Genomic DNA, 21,594 nt, shown 5'->3' on the forward strand with positions numbered 1-21,594 from the left:
GGGGGAGTTCTTGGCATCGCTGGACCTGACAGAGGCGTACTTCCACATCCCCATACGTTCGGATCATCGGAGGTACCTGTGGTTTGCGGTCCTGGGGTGCCATTTTCAGTTCTGCGCCCTCCCATTCGGTCTCGCGACGGCGCCCAGGGTATTCATCAAGGTTGATGGTGGTGGTTGCGGCCGCCTTGCGACGGGAGGGGGTTCTGGTCCATCCCTACCTGGACTGGCTAATTCAAGCAAAGTCGGAAAGCCTCTGCAGAGTCGCGGTGACGCGTGTCCTCTGGATGTTGGACTCCTTAGGGATAGGTGGTCAACCCCAAGAAGTCATCTGGCCCCCTCTCAGACCTTGGAGTTCCTGGGGGCTCACTTCGATACTGCCTTAGGAAAGGTATTTCTGATGGAAGAAAGGATCTTAAAGCTCACGGCACAAGTGGCGGATTTCCAATCTCTCGCTCATCCCACAGCCTGGGATTATTTGTAGATCCTGAGCTCCATGGCCTCTACCATCGACCTCATGCCATGGGCGTTTGCACATATGCGTCCTCTTCAGTCAGCTTTGTTGTCCCACTGGAATCCTCGCTCACAGCTTTTCCACATTGGTCCTGCCCCTGTCGGGGGAGGTGAGTTCCAGTCTTCAGTGGTGGCTTTTACCGCACAACTTGTCAGGGGATGGACTTGGAGACTCCCTGTTGGATCCTAGTGACCACAGATGCCAGTCTCTCCAGGTGGGGAGCGGTTTGTTGAGATACTGTGGTCCAGGGTCAATGGACCAGGCAGGAAGCCTCCTGGTTGATCAATTGCTTGGAGACCAGAGTGGTTCGCTTAGCGCTCCAAGCCCTCCTCCCGCTGGTGGAGGGCAGATCGGTGAGGGTGCTCTCCGACAATGCGATGATGGTAGCCTACATCAATCGTCAGGGTGGCACCAGGAGCCGTCCAGTGGCGGCAGAAGCCCAGCTCTTGTTCCTCTGGGCGGAACAGCATCTTTACCGGATAGCGGCGTCTCACATTGCCGGTGTGGACAACGTCCAAGCGGATTTCCTCAGTCATCACCAACTGGATTCCGGGGAGTGGGAACTCTCTGCCTTTCATCTTCTGTGCAACCAGAGGTCCAGACCGGCCATGGATCTGATGGCAACGCACGGCAACACCAAGGCTCCTCGGTTCTTCAGCCGGCGACGAGAACTGGGGGCGGAAGGGGTGGACACCCTGGTCCTCCCCTGGCCCAAAGGCATTCTGTTGTATGTGTTTCCCCCCCCCCATGGCCATTGGTGGGAAAGGTCCTACACCGCATCGAGGGGCACGCCAGAAGAGTGATTCTCGTGGCCCCAGAGTAGAGTGGCTGAGGCGCCCATGGTTTGCGGACCTCCTGAATCTGGCAGTGGACGGTCCACTGAGGTTTCGTCCGTATCCAATGCTATTGCAGCAGGGGACAGTCTGTTTCACAGAGGCAGATCGCTTTTGTCTAGCAGCATGGCTTATGAAAGGTGCCAGTTGAGGAGTAAGGGTTACTCGGATGCGGTGGTGACCACGTTCTTACATTCCCGTAAAACTTTTACTACTTTGGCGTATGTTCGAGTTTGGGGAGTGTTTGAGTCCTGGTGTATCGACCACCATGTACAGCCCACCAGGGCATCTATTCCGGAAGTCCTAGATTTCTTACAGGCAGGCCTAGCCAAGAGTTTGGCATTCATTTCGCTGCGGGTGCAGGTGGCAGCTCTGGGCAGTTTTCGAGGGAAGGTGCAGGGGATTGCGCTAGCCTCTCATCCAGACGTGGTTCATTTCTTACGAGGCCCTAAGCATCTTCGTCCTCCGGTCCGGGGTCCTTGCCCATCGTGGAGGGGACAATGTGGAAAAGCTGCTGAGAGCACTTTGTTCTGCCCCTTTCGAGCCCTTGCGACGTGCGACCTTGAAGGATCTTACTTTGAAGGCGGTTTTTCTGGTGGTTGTTTCTTCCACAAGACAGGTATCCGAGCTACAGGCTTTAGCGTGCAGGGAGCCTTTCTTGAGGTTTTCCGAGGCAGGGGTCTCCTTGAGAACAGTTCCTTCCTTTCTCCCAAAGGTGGTATCCTCCTTTCATTTGAACCAGACTGTGGAGTTCCTGTCCTTCGTGGAGGTGGACTCTTCTTCTCCAGAGTCTAGAGATTTGCAGAAGTTGGACGTGAAGAGGGTTCTATTGCGCTACTTGGAAGTGACGAACTGTTTTCGGCTCTCGGATCACCTTTTCGTACTGTGTGTGGGCCCAGAAAAGGGCAGAAGGCTTCTAAGTCCACGATTGCACGTTGGTTGAAGGAGGCGATAGCCTCGGCTTACCTGGTACAGGGTCGGCTGATTCAGTCTGGTCTTAAGGCTCATTTCACTCTGTCGTAGTCAACTTCTTGGGCGGAGTGTCAGCAGGTGTCGCCACAGGAAATTTTGTAGGGCGGCTGCCTGGCAGTCTCCGCATACCTTTGCAAGGCATTATCCACTTGATGTCCAGGCTCCAGAGCCCGGTTCTTTTGGGGCCAGTGTGCTCCGAGCGGGACTCAGTGCCACCCTGGTTGAGAGAGCTTTGGTACATCCCAGCTGTCCTGGACTGATCCAGGGAAAGGAAAATTTTGGTTTTACCTACTAATTTTCGTTCCTGTAGTACCACGGATCAGCCCAGATGCCCCCCGGGGAGAAGATAGAGAGTCCATTCGGCTGGTGGCTGGTCAACCTCTCTGCAAGTTTTGACTGTCCCTCTTTAGGGCTCCGTTTCAACATGTTTTGTTCATGCGGTTTTTGCAGTGTTTCATATACTCTGCTCTTCAGGGGGAGGTAGTTTTTCTAGTTGGCAGTTCTGGTTTTTATATCTATTTCTGCTTGGGTACAGTATAATTCTGGCAGACACTAGGTGGCACCTCAGGGGTATAGGATAGTCCCCAAAGTCTTGTTCTGTCTCCATCTGCTGGTGGGGAGGCAAAACCCAGCTGTCCTGGACTGATCCGTGGTACTACAGGAATGAAAATTAGCAGGTAAGAACCAATTTTCCTTTCTTGCAAGGGCATATAAATGAATCTTTTGCTTCTCGTTTTAAAATGTTTTAACTATTAATGCATTCAAGATAAATATCCTGTAATGATGATTTATAGAACCCCAGAAAAACACAAAGGCCACATAAATGCAAATACCAAATCAGCCACCGTACTGAGACACACAAAGTCCATGATACTTGTCTTAGGGAATTCAAGAATGACAATTTCAAAGTTTTGTGTAACAGAGATGCATGAAATAGAACTAGAGAGTACCCTAATAAATTCTGCAAACCTCTATCAAGCAAGCCAGAAAAGACAGACTCCAGTTCTAGGATTCTTCAAAAAGCCTCCAATTGGAATAGCCTGGAAAAAAACCTAAGACTTATCTTTATGTAGTGTCGGAAAATGAATAGTGCTTTAATTTGAAGCACAGCTAGGCAGAAGCCCAAATTACTGTTTTCTAGCCTAAATAGACAGAGAGCTATATCTGGAAAGATGGAGATTTTTGGTTTCAAAAAAACGAATATAACACAACCTTCATATTTATAGACTGCCTTTCTCAAAGGCTCAAAGCCATTTTACAGCACAAGATATACCATACAGCAAAATAAATCATAAATCAATCACAGGCCTAGATGCAAACCCCACCCCCACTCATTAGTGGACAAGACAGACTGCATCATATCACACAGTTACAATATTAACTCTTCCACCCTAAATAACTCAATGTATAATTCCCCCAGCCCTGGGTTCCCTGCTCACATATCCTAATACTCCCAGTCATTCCCAAAGGGTGACCTGCTCCATGGTAGATCTTGACTGTCAGACTGTAATGACAACAGCAAGAGGGTGTGAAGAGACCTTTGGGATCCAATTTCAGAGACTAAAAAACATGACAAGCAGGGTGACCTTTCCCAAACCTCTCTTCTGCAGCACCTCAAGCTGCTGGGCCAAATAACAGAAAAGTCTGTTTTCTGTCTGAGTCCAGCCTATATACCACAGTCATTGGGTCAACCTCCTTGGGAATTTGTAAACTTTCTATCTGATATCTTTAAATATATCCACAGAATTTTTTGCCAGTAGAAAATTTAATCCAGCATAAATGCCAGCTTAAATTTTAAGACAATATTGCAAGTTTTCATCTGAGGCTCCTCTTATTTTCTCCTAGGACAAGCAAGATGGTAGTCTTCATACATGGGTGACACAAGATGGAGTCCAGCATGGAAAACTCAAGTCAAAGTTCCAGAAACTTTGACATAGGCACATTGAGCATGCCGAGAAGGCATAGGCACCAGTCACCTACTGCCATGTGTCTATCCATCTCAGGGATCCAAGTTAGATCTGGCCAACCCTCCTGCCTCCCAGTCAGTGTTGGTTTTAGCAGCTTTCAAAGAGGAGCTGGAGCAGAGGGTCCATCTGATGGTGGAACGAGTGCTGCAGGGCATTGGGCCTGTGGCACAGACTGTACAGATGTTTGCATTTTCCTTTCTGGAACTGCTGCTGGAATGGCTCGGTGCTCATCTGTGTGTAACCGACCCAGCTGGCATCTATTCCTGGGATGCCATCAATATCTGGTGGGGCACTGATGCTTCTCCAGACTGATACAGTGCTTGTTGCAGGTTCCTCTGAGGAAGAAGCTCCACAGAGGCCGGCAGGGGAGTCGGTAGCCCCCCTCACTGTCCAGCTTTGCCAGGATTGGTGCTAGTGCACATGCCTCTGGATGAAGGCCAAGCTCCTAGGACCCCATTCCCTGTGGACTACAGTGAGTATGAGGCTCCGTATGACCCTTGGATGACACTGCAGATTCCTTCACTGAGGACTGAGGGTCTCCCCTCAGCCTTCTCCTCCGGAGGAACAAAGTATCCACCAGAGAACTTAACTTTTGTAGGTTTTGAGCAGGTGATGGCAGAGGCCATCCCCTTTCAGTTGTTGATGGAGGAGGATGCCAAGCACAAGATGCTGGAAATCCTCCAGTTTATGGAGGCTCCTAAGGAGATTGTGTGGTCCCAGTGCAAGAGATCCTTAAGGATTTGCTGCTGAGTATCTGGAACACCTGCTCACAGTACTTCCCATGAACAGGAAGACAGATGGGGTCATCAGCTCTTGCACCAATCTGTGCTGGTTGAATCCACCCTTGAGGGCCAAGCACTCTTGGAGCCACGCCTCTGTGCCCCTGGGGAAGGATCACAGGGTGATGGGACGCTCCCTTTTTTTTTTAATTTATAATTTTTATTGCAATCCTTGAAAAAGATAACAAACCATGCATAACATCACCAAAGATTTACATCAACAAGTATCAAGGACAGCATTTAAAGTCTATGAACGAAATCCCCTCCCCCCACCCCTCCCCACGTACTGCAGTTCCAAACATTGGATTATATGAATTAATGTAAATATAGATATACCCAGGAGTTCACTCATGATAAACCACGAGAGGTGTGTGTGGAAGACATGAATGAAGAGAACCACCATTAATGCCCTGGGTTGCAAGCTGGAGGAGAGCTATATGTAGTGTGCCTGTCTCCAGGTTAAGTAAGGTGTCCAGAGTAGATGGAACTTGCCCAACCTATGGTGTTTGGCTGCTGTAATTTTGTACATTGGATGGATGCTCTTGAGAGGAAAGCATTCAGGGATCCTACCAGCTCTACATGAACCAATACTCGTGGAACCTCTTGAAGCAGGTGTAGGAGGTGGCTGAGCAGCTGCCTCAACAGCAGCAGGACATAAGGGCCTGGAGAGCAGAAAACATGAGGTTCGAACAACTTATGTTTTCGAAACAGCATAGTGTCTCTGCAGTGGTAATAGGTGCCCGCAGAATGGCATGGCTGCAGGCCTCTAAGCTTCGACCAGATCTACAGGAAAGACTCGCTGACTTGCCATGTACAGGGGAGAATCTCTTCGAAGATGAGGTGAGGAATGCGGTAGCCCAGTTGTGGGAACACCATGAGACTCAACTTTACGCCAGCACTTCAGACCCACCCTCCTCAGGAAGTCAGCAAGATGGGGTCAGAGGAAGTCTTTCTACTGCCAGAGGAAGTACTGTCCTCTGGCCCCTCGCTCCCATTCGCAGCAGAAGGCTCCAAAGCCCCAGCCAGTGCCCCAGTCAAATCCCGGGGCATGGTTTTGACTGGATCAAAGGGAGCATAAGCCTGCCACCTGTACCCAAGACACTGGATCCGGGCAGGCTGTGATTCTTAGTGGATCAGTGGCCCAGAATAACCTGTGGTTCTGTCTCTTGTCAGTCAAGGATACCAATTAAACCTATTGGGTGTCCTGCCAAATTGCCCTCCATGCCCATTTTGAGGGCCAATAGTGCATCAAGAGGTACTGATAAGGGAGCTCTTTACCCTCTTAACAGTTGGGCCAGTCTAACGTGTCTCACCAAGGCAAAGAGGGCAGGGATGCTACTCCCGGTACTTCCTGATTCCAATGAAAACAGGAGGATTCTGTCCCATCCTAGACCTGAGGGCCTTGAACACTTTTCTAAAGAGAAGTTCAGGATGGTTTCACTGGACACCTTGATTCCCCTCTTACAAAAATAGGCTGACTATGCTCCCTCTATTGAAGGATGTGTACATTCACATTGAGATTTTCCCAAGTCACAGGAACTATCTGATTTGTGGTGGGGAAAACAGCACTTCCAATACAGTGTTGCTTTCGAATAAGTGTCAGCCCCATGTCCCTTCACAAAATGTCTGGCCATAGTGGGGGTGCATGTTTTCCTTTCTCTGTACAATTGGTCAAGAGCACATCTCAGGCAGGAGCCACTTGGTCCATGCACTTGACCATTCGGGTGCTGGAGTCACTACGGTTTGTCATCTACCCAAAGTCCATCTCAGTCAGTCACTTCAATTGGACTTAATAGGAGCCCTGCTAGATATGGCTTAGGCAAAAGCCTTCCTGCCATGTTTGGGGTCTGTCATCTTGACATCCATAGTAGCAGTAATTCAGCAGAGCCAGCAAGGATCAGCTCAGCCCATGTTGAGGCTGTTGGGCCACAACCATCCATGTTACTCCCTTGGCATGTTTGCACATGAACAGAGCCCAATGGACCCTGAGGTCAGTGGCACTAGGCCACGTAGAGCCTCCAAGAACGCTTCAGACTTCCCCAGAGCTCATCATGCAAGACTGAGGCAGGTTGCAGCATCCTAACCTTCAGGCTGTGTCACTCATAGCCTGGATATTGAGGTTAATTGTGCAACTGCTCAATCTCTGAGGTCATGTATCAGGTCCTGGTGGTTCCAGAAAGCCACCTACTAGAAAGTCCTACAGACAAGAAGTGAAGAAAGTTTTCTGTGTGGTGTGAGCAGAAGGCCCTGGATCTGTTCTCCTGCTCCACACAAACTTCTTGATTACCTTCTACACCAGCTCCGTTAAGAGTTCATCTGAGTGCAGTTGGTGCATACCACCATGGTGTAGATGGTACGCCCATCTCTATACAGTATATAGTTGTACATTTCATGCTGGGCCTGCTTCAGCTGAAGCCTCCTGCTGTATCTTGGGACCTCAGTTGGTGCTAACTCAGCTGCCAAAAGCTCCTTTTGAGCCAATGCGTTCCTGTGACCTGAAGTACCTGACCGGAAAGTCATATTTTTGGTGGCAGTCATCTCAGCGCGCAAGGTCAGTGAACTCCAGGTGTTAGGTTTTTTTTTCATGACAGGGTGGTCTTGCAGTCACACCCTAAGTTCCTGCCTAAGGTGGTGACTGACTTCCATCTTAACCAGTCCATCATCCTGCTAACATTTTCCCAGGCCCCATTCCCACCAACCCCAAGATCCACTAATGTAGGTAATTCCACTAATACCAAATTCAACAACCCACATACGTAATTTACCTATTTTTCTTTCTTCTTTTCTTCCATATGCTTATAAGTCCCAAACCTGGATTACAAAAGTTTTTTTCCAATTATTCCTTCCAAACAAAAATTCTTTACTGCAAAAACATTATTAAAGAGGAAAGTGGTTGTTTTATAAACTTTTAAAGTTACCATCCAGGTTAACTTTATTCCTGTTTTTAATCACGAACAACCACCATCCCCCTATATTTTTTGCTATTTATTCAAAAACATTTTTGTAACTTTTTTCCTAAAAAATGTATTAATTTTTGTCAAAACTGAATTTTTGTCAGACAAATGGAACAGTCCACCACTATCAAAAAGAACTCTTCATTCTTCTTAAATTAAGATCTGAACAGTTCACTTCATTATACACGTTCTCCATCAAAAACCCCAAGTGTACTTAGCTTAACGCCATCCACATTAGTAGACGCTGAGGCACCAACCCACGGCAGCGTATTAGCCCAACATGGCCAGGTTTTGAAGAAATTCATCAGGGGAAAAATGCTTGCCCACCGCTCATCTCAGCTCAAAGATGTTATTCATAAATCTTGTTTGTTCCTTTGTTTCATAATTTCAAACCATCCGCTCCGCGTTACATGTATCCTTTTTCAAAAATGGCAAACCTACGCTCCCATCCGTAATGTCCTCATTTAAATGGACTACATCATGTGACACCATCCTGACATAATAGAGAACAGCCTTCCCTTTAAATCCAATTAAAGCAACGACAGCCAGTCAACCTGGTCGTTTAATCCAAAAGGGGCTTCTGTTTTTAGTTTGTGAAGCCACAATTGTTCTCTATAATGCAGCAAAGATGCCATGTCCGCAAAAGCAGATGTACTCTCTACTTTCTCAATCACAGTCCACCTTAAATCCAAAAAATGATGCTCTTATTCGATGCAGTGCCCAACCAATGGTGCTGTTCGTACCTTGTTATTGATTCTGGACCTATGTTCCATCAATCGCAGTTTCACAGCTCTTAGTCCGTCCTACATAAACTTTCGGACATCCGCAGATAATTGCATATATCACGTTGGATGGATTGTTACACAAACAATAAGTATGGCTCACCCTCGGTCCAGTGTTAGGCTCAACCCAGCAATCCCCTTCAGTGGCATTCTCACACACCATACAGGATCCACATTTCAAATGTCCTCCTTCTCGAGACATAGTAACTTTACTACTCACACTAGCCTTCACCACCTTATCTCTTATGTTTGGACCACGAGTAGTTGCAAACATGGGCATCTCCATAAACGCATTATGTAGACCCAACACAAGCCAATGTTTTTTAACAGAAGCAATTATGGCAGGAGCTGAAGAACATACGCCAATCGATCCTGTTCTTTCCGGGTTCGATATTGTAAAAGCTGTGCCTGGTCGCTGAATTTCGCTCTTATACGCCTGCCGAATCACTTTTGAGGGGTACCCACGATTCTTAAACCTCTCCATCAATACCCCCACTTGAACCTCAAACTCCTCTTTTGAGGAACAAATGCATTTGATCCTAAAGAATTGGGAGACAGGTAACCCTCTTTTAAATGAAGAAGCATGATGGCTACGATAGTGCAGGAGATTATTTTTGTTTGTCAGTTTCCTATTTACAGTCATTGTAATTTGTTCTTGAATTTTTACCAAAACATCCAAATAGGCAATGCAGGACTCACTATATTGGTGTGTGAAGCACAAATTCTCATCCAAAGAATTTATCCATACCATAGTTATCCAAAGACTCTTTTGAAGATTGCAAACTATAAACACGTCGTCTATGTAGCGAAACCATTTGATGATCTTTGACCACCATCTCCTGTTTTAATGTAAACCGGTATGATTTGTATATTATACAAGAATATCAGTATATAAAAATTAAAAATAAATAAAAATATATATATTTCTCCTCTAAATTGGACACACATAGATTTGCTACTGACGGTGCAAGTGATGACCCCATTGGTATTCCATGGCTTTGATGAAAATAATCTTCCTTAAAACAAAAATAGTTGTTAAACACCAACTCTGTTAAGGCAGTCAAATTCACATGGTCCCTGATGATGAAGTGCTTCCCTCATAATGTCCAATGCTGCCTGCTGGGGGATACAAGTATATAGCGAAGCTATATCCATAGTTATTAGTAGAACTGGACCACCCCCCAAGTCTATTTCAGTCAAATTATTCAAAAAAATGGATAGTGTCTTTGAGATATGAAGCTTTTTGTTTAACTATCGGTTGTAAAAACTGATCAACAAAAATCGCAGGTGGCTCTAATGCCGTCCCTCGCAACGACACTATAGGACGAATAGGAGGCTTCTTCAAATCTTTGTGTATTTTAGGAAGTCCATAGATCAAAGGAATTTTTGGATGGTTAACAGTCAAAAAGATCCTCTCTGTCCGTCAAACCTTTTGTAGATTCCACTAACTCCTTGACCTTGTCCCTTAAAATGACATTGGATCATTTTGTATCTTACTATACGCCATAGGATTATTCAGATGGTTCAACATAACATGTTCATACGTAGTCCTGTCTTGAACAACGATTTGCCCACTCTTTCTCCCCCCTTTGTCCCACTAAGGCAAATGAGCACCACACAGTTTGGACTGCAAGCGAGCCTTAGCCTTCTACCTGGAGCGGACAGAAGCCCATAGACAGTCCACCCAACTTTTTATTCCTTTTGATAGGAATAGGTTGGGAGTTGCCATTGCCAAACAGACATTATCCACTTGGCTAGCAGATTGCATCTCCTGTTAATGCCCAGGCGGGACTGCATCTTGAGGGTCATATTAAGGCTCATTATCAGAGCCATGGCAGCATCTGTGGCCCACTTGCGAGCAATTACTTTGGAGGAGATCTGCAAGGCTGCGATGTGGAGTTCTCTCCACACATTCACATTTATTTAAAAGTGGTTTATATACTGCTTTTACAAGAAGTATCAGTCAAAACATCTCATTACTGTCTGGAATAAGGATGGCAGATCTGACAGTAGGTTCAGCCAGTCTGTCCTCAAATCTCTTCAAGGTATAGAACTAAACTCTCCCTATCTAGGGCCCATTGTTTGGGTTCAGACTGTCTCCCCTCTCTGTTACCAACAGTACTGGGGTAGTTGTGCCCGTTGACACCTCTTTGGTGCCTGTTGGTCCCCTTTTGTGTTGGGGAGCAGCCTGTAGCTAGGGATTAACACGTGTGAGGACTACCATCCTGCTTGTCTTAGGAGAAAGCAGCATTTCTTACCTGTAACAGGTATTCTCCTAGGATAGCAAGATGCTACTCCTTGTGAAACCTGCCTGCCACCCTGCAGAGTTGGGTTTCTCCTTTTATTTTCATTCTTATATAATTCTGTTTTATAAGACTGAAGAGGAACCCTTTGTAGATGCATGGTATAGGGCCTTCTGGGCATGCTCAGTGTACCTAGTCAAAGTTCCATAAACTTTGACATAAGTTTTCTGTGCCCGGCTCCAACCGATGTCACCCATGTGTGAGGATTAACATCCTGTTGTCCTAGGAGAATATCCATTACAGGTAGGAAACTCTGCTTTCTCCATGGACGAGCAAGCTAAAGTCAGCTGCATAGGCTGAGGATATCATCTGAGGGCACAGAGATGGAAATGCCATCTCAAAATGTCTTTCTGAGCATTAGCGGGCCTTCCCGTGCAGCTGCCTGCTACACAAGTCTCCTCACTCCCTTTAACTGCTCATGGAACGAACACTTTGTTTCTACAGCCATTCATCAAAACTTTGTATTTTTTTTTCTTTTTCATGAGTGTCTCCAAAACCCCCCATAAGAACATAGAAATTGCCATGCTGGGCCAGACCAAGGTCCATTGAGTTCTAGCATCCTGTCTCTGACTGTGGCCAATCCAGATCACAAGTAGATCTAATTCCTGTTTCTTCCTGGGATAGCAATACCTTTCTTTAGTCTCTCTGGCTAATAATGTCTTGTGGCCTTTTCCTCCAGGAACTTGTCCAAGCCTCTTGTAAACCCTACTGTGCTAATTGCCCTGATCATGTCCACTGGCAAGCAATTCCATAGCTTGACTGTGCTGAGTATAAAAGTACCAGCAGATGGAGACAGAAGAAAAGCTTTACAGTACTGCAGGTATATAAGTTATTGTGCCACTTGCTAAGTCTCAGTATTCTTTCTCCAGCAAAGGTGCAAAACCTGCAATTGGACTGAAAGGTGTTATAACACCCAGGGGTGTTAGGTCCTGGATTGGGACCACCTCTCTGGGTCCTCCTGACAAGACTTCTGGTATGAAAGTATTTTGTTCGTTCTAACGGGGGTGGGGGGGGGAGGTGTTTTGAGTTTGGGTTTTGGTTTGGGTTTGTTTTTTTTGTCGCCATATATTTACCCTTTTGGAAAAAAAAAATAGACTAAGACATATGCAACAAAGTTGCTAGTTAATATAAGACAAATGGCGCACTTTTTCTTTTTAAACACAAACTTTGGAAGCTCTGGAATTCAATATCAGAGGATGTGGTGAAAGCTGTTGGTATACTGCATTTAAAAAACGTTTGGACAGGTTCTTGGAAGAAAAGTCCTTAAACCATTATTAAGGTGGACTTGGGGAAATTCACTGTTTCTCCCAGGGATAAGCAGCATGGAATCTATCGACCTTGTGACCTAGGTTGGCCACTCTTGGAAACAGGATACTGGGCTTGATTGATCTTTGGTCTGACCCAGTATAGCATATCTTATGTTCTTAATTTCACTGATATCTGGGACAATCCAGAAACTGAGCATGGAAGTGGGAACACATGATTTTGATAGCCCCTCGATCTTGTCAAATTGTTTTCCGGCTGCAATATCTAGCTGTTTATCAGTTACTAAGTGAGATTATTCCCATCCCTGGTCACACAGTGCAGCACGAATCTATGCAGCTATTGAGAGGTTGTGGCTGCTTCAAGGAAGTTCTCTACCAAAAAATCTTAATCTTTAATGAAGATTTATTAACTGGTGGTCATGTTTTAGTCAGGGCACCTTTAAATATCCTGTCTTCTGTTACTAAACCTATCTAACTCAGGTTGAAAACCAACTCTGTCAGAGTTCAACTTAGCATTATAGCAGCATACAATGACTGCAATGGGGCACCTACTGTATTTCCCATCAGAGCTCATGAATCTGAAATGTCCAATAAAAGATCCGCCTACTGCCTGATCTAAATGTAGTTCTTGCTTATTTGATGAAACTTCAGTTTGAGCCACTGGCAACAGCAGATCTAAAATGTCTTTCTGGGAATCTTATTTTTGATAGTACTTACCTTTGCCCGAAGAGTAAGCAAATTGCAAACTTAGAATGGGGAAAAAGCTTTAGTAAATGAGGTCCTAAGGGAAAAAAGCTTAGTAAATGAACCCCTATGTCTAAGTTTCATACTCTTACTATACTCAAATTGTTCACAATAGAGTAATTTTGAAAACTCATCCCAAATTTTTACCAAGAGTGGTTTCTCAGTGTCATTGAAATCAATCCATTGTATTGCTACCCGTCTTTCAGAGACCTAGCACCCAGAAAGGTGAACAGGGTCATCCTGCACAAGACTACAGAAGTGCTGCTTTCAATTCTACAGAAAGTCCTCCTAATCTGTCTGCTTTACCAGTCAAGCAAGAGGTGTCAAAGGATATCTGCTTGCTTCACTTTCTGTTCTGTTCATACCCCACATCAGTTCAGATGCATGGGTTTTTCATCCCTACCAGCTGATGGAGATAGAAAAGCTTTACTAATGCTGTGCTACATAAGAGCATGCCACCTGCAGTCCCTCAGCATTTTAGTACCCGGCAGATGGTAGAAGTACAAATCGGAGAGAGCGGATGACGTCACCGCGCGGGTCGGACGGCTGATCCCGGGCTGCTCCCCGACCGCTCCTAGCATCAGCCTTCATCGGCGCCCGGAGGCCTCGGTTTTTGCCCTAAAACGAGGATTTGCCTCAGCAAGTGCTGCTATGGCAGCTGGCAAGAAAAAAATAGATTTAAAAAAATTTTCTTTCGCCGCGGGTGCGGCCGAGCTGGACACGGGCAGCGTGGCCAAAATGGCGGACGGGCCAGGAATCTCTCCCGAGGCGGAGGGGGAGGTGACCCCAAGGTCCCCAGAGCGGGGAGACAACGAAATGCCCTCCCGATCCGAGTTTACAGCGTGGTTTGGGGCGCTGCGAGCCGATATGGCACAGAATAAGAAGGACATGGAGGCAATCATGTCAAGCCTAAAAACGGAGGTAGCAGAGATCGGACACCGAGTGGAGACCTTGGAGGAGGGCCTAGAGGAGCAACAGACTTACAGCCACACTCTCGGTGAGGACCAGCAGAAGCTCATCGATGCCCAGGACGTATTATCCAGGCAAGTGGAAGACTTGGAAAATAGATTAAGAAGATCTAATCTACGATTTAGGGGCATTCCAGAGACCCCTGATAATAGAGACTGTATAAAGGTGGTTCAGGACATTTGTAAGATTCTGCTTCATCCCGAGACGGCTCCAGCGGAGGAGACATCTATTGCTTTAGATAGAGCACACAGATCCCTGGGGACTCCCAGAGATAACCAGGCCAGGGATGTCATTGCTTGCTTTCACAGTTTCCAGGTGAAAGAGCAGGTGATGACGGCTGCCAGGGCTCAAGGCTCCCTGCAATGGCAGGGGCACCAGATTGAAATTTTTCAAGATTTGTCCTTCACCACCATTCAAAAGAGGAGAGAGTTCCGGGCTGTGGTGCAGGTCCTGCGTGATCAGAACCTTCGATACCGATGGCTGTTTCCCTTTGGACTGAGCTTTTCTATTAATGGTATCTCCTCCAGGGTTCAAAAGGTGGCAGAGGCCGAGGATATTCTGCGCACGGCAGGCCTCCTGACGGAGGCACGGAGACCGGCGAGGACTGGTACACTGGAGACACCACTCAGGAGAGACTTTCCAAAGTGGCAGCGGGTGCCCAAGGGTGGTAAAAGGCTTCGAAGGAACTCTGAGGACTCTAATGCCTCCAAGGGGCCAGGATGAGGGGCGGGACTTCCGAGGAGGGACACCTCCTCGCGGACTCTAGCTTTGTGCGGGGCCTGTGTCACGCCTGGATCCACAAAGGCTGAGGTTTATTGCCAGGTTCAATTGTTTTCTACGTTTTAGGTTGATGGGGCAACCGTTGTTTCTCTGTGTTTATTCCTGTGCGAGCGGAAGGGGGGATGGAGCTTGCTCGGTGATGGCATCGCTCTCCATGCTTCAAGCCCACGTATTGAGTGGGCGCATAAGGGGTGGGGTGGGGTGGGGGGGAACTGTTCGAGCCTTAGATGTTTTCTTCCTTGCATTGCATTCGGGGGAGGGGGGTAGATTACAGCTCCTTGGCTGGGTATGGTTGGGGGGGGGGGGGGTGGTCAGTGTTTACCTGTAGGGAGGTGGAAGAGATTTTTTCTATTATGTATTTTTTAGATGGATAGTCTAAAATTAATCTCTGTGAACACGAAAGGTTTGAATTCGCCTATGAAAAGGAAAACCTTTATTCAGGATATGAAAAGGTTACATGCTGATATCGTGTTTTGTCAGGAAACGCACCTGCTCAAGCGGTATGACAAGCTGTTGGCTGCTAGGGACTACCCTCATTTCTATCATTCAGCGGCAACTAAAGGGGATAAATATTGTGGGACTGGTATCCTGTTTTCCCAGCATGTTACCCCAGAGGTGGGCACGATCTTAAGGGACGTAGAGGGCCGCTATATTATGCTGAAGGTGAAGCTATACAACACACAATACACGCTGGTTAATGTTTACGCACCCACAGGTGACCAGGGAGCTTTCTATGGGAAATTATCCAAGTTATTGGGAGACTGGGCGGAGGGGCACTTAATTGTTGGTGGGGACTTCAATCTCACTAGAAACCCTTACCTTGACAACACGGGCTCTAGTCCGGGAGGGAGACGTAAGGAGAGACAAGCCCTCAAACATCTGATTGATGATAGGGGCCTTACAGATATCTGGCGACTATTAAACCCCACGGCTAGAAATTACTCCTTTTTCTCACACCCGCACCATTCCTACTCTAGGATTGATTATTTCCTCCTTGACAAAGCATTGGTCAGCCAAGTCATGGACGCTGATATTGGTAGTATCACCTGGTCTGACCATGCCCCGGTGTGGATCTCGCTGCGGCGGTGTGGGGGGGACCAGGGGACGCGATTCTGGCGGCTCAACGAAAGTTTACTGGATGATAAGGCCTTTGTTGAAAAGATTAATGAGGCCATACGGGACTTTCTGGCTATTAATGATAATGGGGAGGTGGCCCCCGGTACACTATGGGAGAGCTTGAAGGCCTTTCTACGAGGCTTATTTATTTCTAGGGCGGTCTATGTTAAAAGAGACAGTGCTAAGCAACGCCTCCAGCTTCTAGAATCTATCGCACACTTAGAGCTCCGTCATAAACGGACTATGGAGACCCACATTGCACAACAGCTGCGGGAGGAACGTAGGGCTCTTCATGCATTAGAGATGGGAAGGGTAGCGCACCAGTTAGAGCTTCTCAAACAACAACATTTTGAATATGGCAATAAAGCGAGCAAGCAACTTGCACGGAAATTAAGGGAAAAGGAGGCAGCCACTCATATTACAAAAATCCGAACCTCGGATGGGCAATACATTCACTCGCAAGGGGAAATAGGCCAGAGATTTAATGCGTTTTATCAAGACCTGTATGACTCTGACCCAACTATCTTAGACCCTGAGATAGCTAATTACCTGGAGCGTGTTCACCTGCCCGCCCTGGAAGAGGCGGACAGACAGAGGCTAGACAAGGAGGTGTCACAAATGGAAGCTCTTCAGATTATTAAAGAGCTCAAACTGGGCAAGTCCCCGGGATTGGATGGGTATTCTGGGAAGTTCTACAAGGTATTCGGGGCCCTATTGGCTCCACCCCTTATCAACATGTTTAATGACTTGAAGGATACTGGCAGAATCTCCCAACAAGCCAACACTGCGGGAATTACTATCTTGGCTAAACCCGGGAGGGATCACACCCTATGCGGATCTTATAGGCCGATATCTCTTATTAATCTAGATCTCAAGATACTGGCAAAAATTATGGCCAGACGGCTGGGGAGTGTGGCCCATCTGCTGGTAGCTCCAGATCAGTCAGGGTTTATTCCAGGGAGGTTGGCTTCCGATAATGTACGGCGGGTTGTTGAATTGATTGAACTTGTCCAGAACCATGATATCCCGGCCACTCTTTTATCCGTGGATGCTGAGAAGGCCTTCGATAGAGTACACTGGCCTTTTTTATTTAAAGTAATGACCAAAATGGGGCTGGGAACGAACTTTCAGTCATGGGTTCATAAATTGTATGACCACCCCCAGGCCCGCATTAAGATCAATGGAGCATACTCCTCTCCTTTTGAGGTCAGGCGGGGCACGAGGCAGGGTTGCCCCCTGTCCCCCCCTGTTGTTTGCCTTGACATTGGAACCTCTGGCGGAGACTGTTCGAGGTTCGCAGTCCATTACTGGCATCTCCGTGGGAGGGGCTGAATACAAAGTCTCCTTGTTTGCGGATGATCTCCTTTTCACGGTCACCAATCCTGACTCCTCATTATCCGCTTTGGCACAGGAAATTAGATTGTTCGGGAGGGTGTCTGGCTTCAAGATGAATGAGGACAAATCTGAGTTGCTTAATATTTCTATGCCCGATTTAGTGTACTCAAGGATGGCTGCACATTTACCCTTTAAGTCGGCACAAAAGTGGATAAAATACTTGGGGGTCAAGATTTGCCCGGATCTGCGGCAATTATTTGACCTAAATTACACCCCGCTTGTCACTTCCATTCAGTCTATCCTGGATAGATGGGACAGAATGAATCTCTCTTGGGTGGGGCGCATTGCGGCGGTCAAAATGACGATTCTCCCTAAATTTTGCTATTTATTCCAGACCTTGCCCGCTAAAGTCCCTCTTAAAGCTCTGACTCTTTGGCAACGAAAGCTCTTTCGATTTGTCTGGAAGAGAAGGCCTCCACGGGTGGCTAGGTCAGTTCTATATAAGTCTAAATTACAGGGGGGTCTTAATTTCCCTAATCTGTTATGGTACTACGTAGCTAATTTATTAGCTGTGATTATCAATTGGCACTGTCACAGTCAGATCAAGCCCTGGATAGTAATAGAGAAGGCGATTGCAGGGTCTCCTCCCTTGACTACCAGGGTTTGGGCCCCACACACTCCGACAGGGGACGGACTAACAACTTTCTCCCGGGTGGTGCTGGACACTTGGAAGTCTTGGAAAAGGCGGCTTGTAGGTGATCTGGTGATGTACCAACATACATCGTTCTTGCATAATCCATTGTTCCCCCCGGGGCTGGACGCAGCATTCATTCGACGTTGGCAGCACAAGGGTCTCTCCACTTTGGGGCAACTTTGGAAGGGTGGTCTACTCATACCTTTCCCCGATTTACAGGCTCAGTTTCATTTAGATCAATCAGACCATTATACCTACCTGCAGCTTTCCCATCTTTTTTCCACTTACAGGCTATCTCAGCTGTTCTCTCAGGAACAGCCACTTTTTCTCACATTCTGTAGGAACGCCGATCAGGTTAAGAGACATGTCTCTCGGGTTTACGCTCTTTTAAATAGGGGCACGGGTGTGGCTGACACGCATCTAGTTCACTGGAACTCTGATCTGGGTGGTATTATGACTGAGAAGATCTGGGAAACGTGTTATCAGCGCATATCTAGGTGTTCTATTTCAGCCACTTTGAAGGAAAATGGCTATAAACTTCTCTATAGATGGTACCGCACGCCGGATAGATTACACAGGATGTCCTTGCGCCCGAATGCTAACTGCTGGCGGTTGTGCGGCAATATAGGCACCTTTTTTCATATGTGGTGGGAATGTCCTAGCGTTGCCCAGACTTGGGCTTACATCCAGGATTATATTCAGCATACCTTAAATCTCAAAATTCCTCTAACTCCCCAGCTTTGTTTATTACAGGTGGACTCCGGAGAGGGCAGCAGCTGGGAGAGAGATTTGGTGACGCAGGTGGCTTTAGCTACCAGATGTGAAATAGCGCTCTGGTGGAAAAAGGTTGAGACCCCTGCATTACGTGATATCCTGAACAGATTAGATAAAGTGTATCTTATGTGTCAGCTGACCGCTACTAGGCATGATCAGCTCCCTAAATTCCAGAAAGTGTGGGCTCCATACATAAAGGGGATCCTCAAGGACTGAAGCTCCGGAAGCCTTCTTATTGTAGTTATAGAGGTTTTCGATATCACTGACACCATTTTCGGGGAGACGTACTCTCCTCTCTCTCTGACAATTTACTTATTCAACCATGTTTCACTTCTAGGTTTACCTTCTCCCTGGTGCAAGGCTTGGAAAGGTTTTAGGCGGGGTGGGAGGGGGGGAGGGAAGGGGGAGGGTAAGGGGGGGCGGTGGTTCTGAGGGGAAATAACCAAGAAGCATCCATTTAGTGTTCTCAAAGTTTTTATTTTCAATTTGTTACCACTTAGTTTGTACATTATAGTGTTGAGAGGGAATATGCTGTTGTTGTAACATGCTCATATTGTGCCACCCAGCGCTGCGGCGGTGCGGCACTGGTTGGAGACTGTCTTTGAAGACACATATTGTCCTGTACTAGTGGCGTTGAGTAATGTATGTTATCATGTCCATTGCTATCCTCTGTATTTGGGAAGCATTTCCCACTTATGTAAACAATTTGGTACTAATAAAAATATAAATTACAAAAAAAAAAAAAGAAGTACAAATCCCAAGAAAGACATAGAGGACCCTGCTCCCAGGGTGTTAGGTTCCATGGCAGACCATACTCCAGGTAGAGCAGGGCAAGCAGGGGGTTGGTAACCCTATTTTTTGCCTTAAGCCAGTGACTCTTGGGGAGACTGAAAGTCAGTGCTCTGAGATACTTATCCCATAATATGGGGGGGGGAACAGCAGTATTATAGCCTCTACCTATGTTGACAAAGGCATCAGTCATCCTGCTCTGCAGCAGGGTAGAAAGCACAGGGTAAGTACAAGATCTTTCTCATACCACAGGTCATTGAAATTGGGGAGCCAAAAACAGAGTTCAAATGAGAGGGCCTGTACCTATTGAGTACTTTGCTTTATGGATGACATAGGTTAGATCTGGGAGAAGAGAGAGATTGTCTGAAGGATGCTTTGTGAGTGTTTTAATCTTCAAAACACCCTTGTACATTTATTTGCTGTCTTAACTTTTTCATTTAAAAAAAACCAAAATACTTTAATAGAAATTTTTTTTAATCCATAACAATGTGAAAAACCACTGTATCTGGGAGTTTCAAAGCTAATGAAAGAAATAGACATTTTATGCATATAACTGCTCAATTTCCAGATTAATGAGACTGTATCTTAATTACTAATGTAACAAATGAAATTAAGAGGGCATAATCCAGGGATGGCCAACGCCAGTCCTCGAGAGCCCCAAACAGGTCTGGTCTTCAGGATATCAACACTGAGTATGCAGGAGATCTGCATGCATCCCTCATCCTATGTATTCTATATATCTTGAAATCCAGACCTGCTTGTGGCTCTTAAAGATTGGAATCTGCCAACTCTGACTTAAATAGCATCTCTTTTCTGCTGAGAATCTTCTGAAGAAACATGGGCGGTATGCACAAAATGCAGCATCTTCAAAAACGATTCAGAGCTTGCTGGAAATAGAACTGAAACTTCAAGCCCAAGGCTTCGATACTCCTGTCAATGCAAACTAAATTTTTCTTATGCTGTGCAGAGTTGGCTCTTGCCAAGTCTGGAAAAATGACATTCTTGCAAAGACTTAAGATTTTTTACTTAATGTAAAAATACCAGCAGAGTAGAAGTAGTACAAGGAGTCCCAGAATAATCTTGGTCAATATGCTGCACTTCATAGTAGTTTTGCTATTAAAGCTGAAATGGTTTTCCCTAGTTAGAGCCAAGTAACTATCTTCCGCACTCTCCAGTAAACAAATTACTTATATATTGTTAGAGGGAATCTTGTTAATGCAGCTTTACATCAGTTCTTTTGCTTTTCTTAACAAAACTAGAAACTGCTTTGCAAGCTTTCAACTGGCTTATTAGTTTTGACATATTCTTTGCAAGCATTCCATTAAAGTAGAGTTTGTATTCTGCAATCAGCTAAACCCTCATGTCTCTCCAGCCCCTGTATAGCAACAAAACAGTCTGAAAAGGTTTCTCTTGGAGAGGGTGGGTTGAGCATCTAACAAACTTGAGTCCCCCTACTTTGAGGTCAAACTCTGGAAAAATTGGGCTTTGAACTGGCTGCAGATTTAGTCATCAAAGCAGAGCAGTAGTGACCAATGACTGAAAAAAGCAAATGAGCAGTGTCCGCACAAGCTGGTGCCCCCAGAGCTATAGTTGTTTGGTAAAAGAGCCACTAACAAGGAATTCAAGGACCAGTATTGCATCCTTGGTAACTTCTACACTATGCCGCATTAGAGAAACAGGGAAATATGAAAACTTCATAGGCCCAAAGATAAACACTGTGACTGCCTCAATGCAAAGAGCCCTACAAATACCTTTCCATTCTGAATCAGCTGTCAGGGCTGCCACCTGTGTGCTACAAGAGAGAAATCCTTTACTCTGACAGCCCACTTCAGCAGTGCTTAAGGGTCCCCCAAAAGCCTCTGCACTCTGACTGCTGGCTCATTAGATCCACGAAATCTCCAAACTCATTCCTCTCCAAGGCAATACGACGGAACTTGTGGCAAGGAGCTCAGTAAACTCGTCCTGCTTGGCAGCGTCTTGGATTCCTCTGTATTTTCTTTACAGATATTGCATATACTGTGTGAATT

General features: G+C 46.2%; 1 protein-coding gene across 1 annotated transcript in view; it reads left to right on the top strand.

Moving 5' to 3' along the window:
• EIF4ENIF1 (eukaryotic translation initiation factor 4E nuclear import factor 1) overlaps positions 1 to 21,594 on the top strand; it is a 144,170-nt gene that overhangs the window by 120,030 nt on the left and 2,546 nt on the right.

This window comes from Rhinatrema bivittatum, chromosome 11 (assembly GCF_901001135.1).
Source record: "Rhinatrema bivittatum chromosome 11, aRhiBiv1.1, whole genome shotgun sequence".
Taxonomy (NCBI): domain Eukaryota; kingdom Metazoa; phylum Chordata; class Amphibia; order Gymnophiona; family Rhinatrematidae; genus Rhinatrema; species Rhinatrema bivittatum.